General features: G+C 45.5%; 1 protein-coding gene across 3 annotated transcripts in view; it reads right to left on the bottom strand.

Moving 5' to 3' along the window:
• Ptgr2 (prostaglandin reductase 2) overlaps nt 1-6,167 on the bottom strand; it is a 28,477-nt gene extending 22,310 nt beyond the window's left edge. For 2 of the 3 annotated variants that reach the window (XM_031355237.1, XM_031355235.1), the window contains exon 1: nt 5,976-6,167. The gene's annotated coding sequence lies outside the window, so the exon portion shown is untranslated. The remainder of the gene's footprint in view (nt 1-5,975) is intronic. The other variant, XM_031355236.1, reaches the window with a different exon arrangement.
• Between the last annotated feature and the right edge of the window lie 529 nt (nt 6,168-6,696).

Below are 6,696 nucleotides of genomic sequence, written 5' to 3'. Positions count from 1 at the left end.
AAGAAAAAAGAAAGATCTTAACTGCTTAGTCAGCAAGATGGCTCAGTGGGTTAAGGCTCCTGATGCTAAGCTAAAGACCTGAGTTTGATCTCCAGGACCCACAGGGTGGAAAGAACTGACTTCCAGAAGTTGTTCTTTGATCTCCACATGTCATGAATGTACATGGTCGTGACAACACAACTGCACAAAATAAATTAAAAGGTTTTTTGTTTTTTGGTTTTTGTTTTGTTTTGTTTTGAGACAGGGTTTCTCTGTGTAGCCCTGGCTGTCCTAGAACTCACTCTGTAGACCAGGCTGGCCTCGAACTCAGAAATCCGCCTGCCTCTGCCTCCCAAGTGCTGGGATTAAAGGCATGCGCCACCACTGACAGGCCGAGGATACACATCTTTAATACCAGCACTCTGAGGGCAGAGGCAAGTAAAGCTCTGTAAATTCAAGGCTCCTCTGATCTACAAAGTGAGTTCCAGGCCAGTCAGAGCTCCACAATGAGACTATTTCTCAAACAAAACAAACCACCAAAAAACAAAAACAAAACCAAAAAAACCCCTTCAACTGTAATACAGCAATTTTTCAAAGTTCTTTTGTATAAATGTATGTCCTAAAAGTGTGTGCAGGTGCACATGTGTATACACATGGAAGCCAGAGGTTAACCTTGGTGTTCTGAGTGTGTGTGCAGGTGCACATGTATGCACATGTGGAAGCCAGAGGCTAACTCTGGTGTTGCTCCTTAAGTGTCATCCCTTTGTTTAATTGTTCTTTGGTATGCGGCTCACCCATCAGGCTGCCTGCTGGCCAGGGAGCCTCAGAGATCAAGTTTCTCAGGTGCTAGAATTACAAAACAGCTTTCTTTTGGGTGGTCTTGTTTTACATTCGTATTTGTGGGGAGAAGCATATATATCATAGTGTACATATAGAGGTCAGAGGACAATATGCAAGTCAGTTTTCTTCTTCCACAACTCGGGTTCTGGGAATTGAACTCAAGTCCATCAGGCTCAGTAGCAAGCACCTTTCTCCACTAAGCAGTCTTACTGGCCCATTTTGTGGGTTCTGGGGACTTAATTCAGGTACTTAGGATTGCAACGAAAGTGCTTTTGCCAGTTAAATTCTCTCCGTCTCTGTCTGTGGCTATCTCTCGTCAGCTTTCTATCACTTTTTTGTTGTTGTTGTTGTTTTTTTTTTTTTTTTGGTTTTTCGAGACAGGGTTTCTCTGTGTAGCCTTGGCTGTCCTGGAACTCGCTCTGTAGACCAGGCTGGCCTCGAACTCAGAAATCCGCCTGCCTCTGCCTCCCAAGTGCTGGGATTAAAGGCGTGCGCCACCACCGCCCGGCTTGTTGTTGTTGTTTTGTTTTGTTTTTTGAGACAGGGTTTCTCTGAGTAGCCCTGGCTGTCTTGGAACTCACTCTGTAGACCAGGCTGGCCTCGAACGCAGAGATCTGCCTGCCTCTGCCTCCCAAGTGCTGGGATTAAAGGCGTGCGCCACCACCACCTGGCACTGTCTATCTTCTTGAGACAAGTGTCCCATTCAATAATAGCCCAGGCTGGCCTGGAACTCACAGGCAATCCTCCCAGCTCAAGCCTCCCAAGTGTTGCGATTACAGGCAAGCCACCATATCTAGCTCTTCAAAGATTTATTTTATTCATTTATTAAAATGAATATTGTGCTGGGTAATTTTATGTCAATTCAACAAAAAAATTCATCTGAGAGCAGGGAGCCTCAACTGAGAAAATCTCTCCACAAGATTGGGCTACAGGCAAGCCTATGAAACATTTTCTTGATTAGTGACTGATGGGGGGGGAGGCCATCTCTGGGCTGATGGTTCTGGGATCCATAATAAAGCAGACTGGGCAAGCCATGAAGAGCAAGGTAGTAAACACCCCTCCATGGCCTCTGAATCAGTTCCTGCCTCCAGGTTCCTGCCCTTCATGAGTTCCTGACCTCACTGTTTTTGATGATAATCTTTTAAATGTATCTGTGAGCAAAATAAACCCTTTTTGCCCAACTAACTTTTGGTCATGGTGTTTCATCATAGCAATAGTGACTGAAACTGAGTTTTGCTGAGTCCAAATACATCAAGGGGCTAGAGAGGTAGCTCAGTGTTGCTCTCCCAGAGGACCTGGGTTTCATTGCCATTATCTGTATGGTGGCTCACTGCCAACTCCAGTGTCAAGTGATCCAATGCCCTTCTCTGCCTTCCAAGTGAACCAAACATGACTATGTGCACAGACATAGAACATCCACACATATAAAATAAGACCAACACTTTTTCTATAGCAGTATGGTTAAACTTAATGCCTTGGTCATAACGCTCCCTTTAAGAAAATACTTATTTTGGGCTGGAAAGTTAGCTCAATTGTTTGACAAGGCTCAGGTTACAACTCAAGGTTTATGTTGGGACAGTCTGCCTGCCTATGTTGCCCAGGATGGCCTCCATCTTTCGGTCTTCCGGCTTTAGCATCCCAAGTAGACAGGGTTATAGGCACACCCATCACATCCATGTACATCAAAGTACTTCTAAATCTTCAACTTACAGGAGATTCATGTAAATAGCCAAAAGTTAAGTAAAAGATTAATTTTTCAGAATTTATAATTTGAGCTAGCAAATGAAGCAAACTGGATTTTTGGTTCTGGTACTGTCTGATTGAAAAATCCCTTTGCAGCCGGGCAGTGGTGGTGCACGCCTTTAATCCCAGCACTTGGGAGGCAGAGGCAGGCAGATTTCTGAGTTCGAGGCCAGCCTGGTCTACAGAGTGAGTTCCAGGACAGCCAGGGCTACACAGAGAAACTCTGTCTTGAAAAAACAAAAACAAAAACAAAAACAAAAAGAAAAAAGAAAAATCCTTTTGCTTCATCAGTAAAAATAAAATCAAACCTTTAATGTGCCCACATTAGAGTGGACTCTCAGTTAGTTACCTAATAGTACTAACCCTTATCTGTGTGCTCAGGTGTACACACGCATGCTAACTGGTGTGCTCAGGGTAGGTCAAAGGACAACTCTAGGGAACTGGTTCTCTTCTGTCACCTTGTGGGATGCAGAGATTGAACACAGGCCATGAGATCTTTGAGTACCATGTCTACCTGCAAGGCCATCTCACCAGCCATTACCTCCATCTTAAAGATGAGGCAACTGCACCTTAGAAGGCTTAAGCACTAAACCGAAGTGGTGGAGCCAATTCAAACCCAAACTGTCTGACTCTGTACAGCCAAACGCCGCCTTTAATCCCAGCACTGGAGAGGCAGTAAGGCAAATCTGTGAGTTTGAGGACACCCTGGTTACCAAAACAGCCAGAGCAACACAAAGAAACCCTGTCTCAAAACACCAGAAAAAGAAAAAGAAACTTTCCATGCTGCATGTTTAAGTTGATAATTTTTTTAAAGATTTATTTATTATTATATATAAGCACACTGTAGCTGTCTTCACACTAGCCAGAAGAGGGTGTCACTTCTCATTACAGGTGACTTACAGCCACCATGTGGTTGCCGGGATTTTAAGTTGATAATTTTTTTTAAAGATTTATTTATTTATTTTATGTGTATGAGTACACTGTAGCTGTACAGATGGCTGTGAGCCATCATATGGCTGCTGGGAATTGAACTCAGGATAGCCCCTCTTGCTCCAACCCTGCTCGCTCCAGCCCTGCTCGCTCCAGCCCAATACACTGTAGCTGTCCTCAGACGCACCAGAAGAGGGCATTAGATCTTATTACTGGTGGTTGTGAGCCATGTGGTTGCCAGGATCCGAACTCAGGACCTTCAGAAGAGCAGTCAGTGCTCTTACCCGCTGAGCCATCTTGCCAGCCCTAAGCTGATAATTTTTAATTTTCTTTTTTTTTTTTTTTTTGGTCTTTTTTGAGACAGGGTTTCTCAGTGTAGCCTTGGCTATCCTGGAACTCACTCTGTAGACCAGGCTGGCCTCAAACTCGGAAATCTGCCTGCCTCTGCCTCCCAAGTGCTGGGATTAAAGGCGTGAATCACCACCACCTGGCGATAATTTTAATAGGCAGATAGGCTTTGCTGATTTTTCCTGCTCATTTGTGACTTGCTTAGTTAGTATTTATATAGATATAGATAATTTACAGATAACTTTTGCAAAGATTCCATTACTACTGCTTGCAACAAAGTTATAGACATGAACACAATCAGAGTACCATAGCCCTGAGCTCTGTATCCAAAGAGTCAACTGTGGATTGAAAATATTAAAAAAAAAAAAAAAGCCAGTGTAATGTCCAATAGTTAGAATATCAGCATTCAGCCGGGCGGTGGTGGCCCACGCCTTTCATCCCAGCACTTGGGAGGCAGAGGCAGGCAGATTTCTGAGTTCGAGGCCAGCCTGGTCTACAGAGTGAGTTCCAGGACAGCCAGAGCTACACAGAGAAACCCTGTCTCGGAAAAACCAAAAAGAATTAAAAAATAAAAAAAAAATAAAAACACGGCATATAGCACGGTGATATATGCCATTATCCCAGTATTCCAGAGGCTGAGGCATAAGGATCTCACACTGAAGTCCAGCCTAGACTATGTGGGAGGTCCTACGTACAAAAGAAAAAAGAAAAATCCAAGGCTTGGGACATAGCTCAATGGTGAATTATCTCAGAACACAGGCAAGGCACTCTGTTAGCCCTGCACCACAGAAAGAAATGAAGAGGATAGAGTAGATCTGCCTAATCACTGCTTCTGTTAGCACCCAAAAGGATGCTACTATAGCCCCCTATTTCTGTTTGAAATCAGAAATCCCCATGTGCCAAACACAATTGATTAATTAATGGCAACTGCAGTATCTCTCCACAACACAATAATCAACACACGCAAATCATTCGGCACCTCCCCAGATTGGAACCCAGCACCACAGAAAAAAACAAAAACCAAAAACCTTGACCTTATTCACAGGTTTTCCATCTAAAATAAAACAGATCCCACTCAAGACCTGAAGGGCAGTGGGTTAGGAGGCATCACAATCTAGGTAGAGCTGAGAAAAATACCATTTGCTGTTAAATTAAAGTGGGTTTCTAATTGATGCTACCATTCCAAAATATATACCACCGAAAGACCTGGTTCAATGACAGTCATAAAAATGTGCCTTAGGAATCTGTGTAGCAGCCTATTATAAGGAAAAGCTCATTGAACTCACAAGGGCAGAGAACCTGTTCTGTTTCTAGCCAAGTGGAACCTTGGAGAGGTCACAGCTTATTTCCTGAATGTTTCCAGGTACCCCAAATCTGGGTGAGTGAGTTTACATGCTCTGGCATGGTAGCATACATTTGTAATCCCAGTTACTGGCCAGATGGAATATAAATGGCGAATTCAAGGCCAGCCTGGGCAAATTAGTGAGAACCTGTCCGCAAAATAAAAATGAAAAACAGACTGGCAATATAGTCCAGTAGTAAAAAACACTTGCCTAGCATGCATGGGGGAGGGGGGAAAGATGACCTTGGGTTCAATTCCCAATAAGGAAGACAAAGATTATTAATTAGCTTGCTTAAATACAACTCCGTCCTCAAAACACCCCTGCTATGAAGTTGCAAACATCTCTCCTTTTCACAGACGCTATAAAGAGGTTGAATGACTTGTCCAAGGTCGCACAACTTGTCCCCGATACCTTTTAATATCTGTACTTTGTTTATCCGTGTTTTGCTCAACCATTCTGCCACAAAGGACTCTGCTGACCTCCCTGTGCCATCTATGCCATCGTGTGAGAATTTCTACATGGCTCTTGCTCAGAAACCCAACCCTTCCTCTGGGGCTCCTATCACTAACCACTTTCGCAGAAATTACTCGGAACCTGCCCAGAATTTCAAACCGACTTCCTAGATCCTCAGCACCAAACTCGTGCCCGGCTTTTTAACATGACTTAAGTATACCCCCTATGCGTGGCACACAGTAGGGACTCAACAGACGTTCCAATCTGAAGCGCCTCAAACACAATCGGGCCCAAACTTCGCGCTGTTTACCCTCAGAATTCTTAAAAAGCGGAGGGCACCTGTGATCGGGTATCCCCTACTCTAGTGTCCCAAGCTATACCGCCGGTGTCGCCGGGAGCTCGACCAGGACGCTCGCAGGTCACCCCGGCTCGGAACTTCCTCCGTTCCCGCGGGTTTCATCCAGCTTCCGGTGCCCGGATACAGTGGTCCCCTGCGTGGCTGGCCGCTGGAGATCTCGCGGGATTTGACGAGCAGCGAAGGGTCGGCTAGCGGCACGACCTTAGCCCTGGGACCACACTGCGCAAGCGCAGGGCTCAGCCTGTTCCTTTGCGGTTACCTTGGGCTGGGATATAGAAGTTGATGTCAGATCCTTTGGTTCCCACGTTTGGTGAGAGTGAAGAAATGCAGGACCGTTGCTAGTCTAGCCGAGGAGTATCCATAAGTTAGCCTCATGGCGCTCCGTGGCCGTCCCCGCCTCCGGGACCCAGAGAGCCAGTTGTTTAACTAGTGACCTCAGGTCAAGTCCCCTGTGTCCTCTTCTGCCCCAGAGGTCGAGCCCGCGTCCTGGCTCGGCCTAAGCGGGCGCTCTGACCCTGACCTACAGCCCCAGGCTCTAGAAGAAACTTTATTCACGTTAGATTCACTGAGTCTTCGGTTGGGAAATCACAGTGAGAGAAACAGCATCCAGGCTAGCCCTTGTTTTGTAGGTGAGGAAGCCGAGGTCTAGGTTAGGGCCGTGGTTCTCCACCCTCCTCGTGCTGCGACCCTTTCATACAGTCC

This window comes from Mastomys coucha, unplaced genomic scaffold (assembly GCF_008632895.1).
Source record: "Mastomys coucha isolate ucsf_1 unplaced genomic scaffold, UCSF_Mcou_1 pScaffold6, whole genome shotgun sequence".
Classification (NCBI taxonomy): domain Eukaryota; kingdom Metazoa; phylum Chordata; class Mammalia; order Rodentia; family Muridae; genus Mastomys; species Mastomys coucha.
Note: the sequence above shows the minus strand (reverse complement) of the source record. Positions and strands in the feature narration are given on the sequence as shown.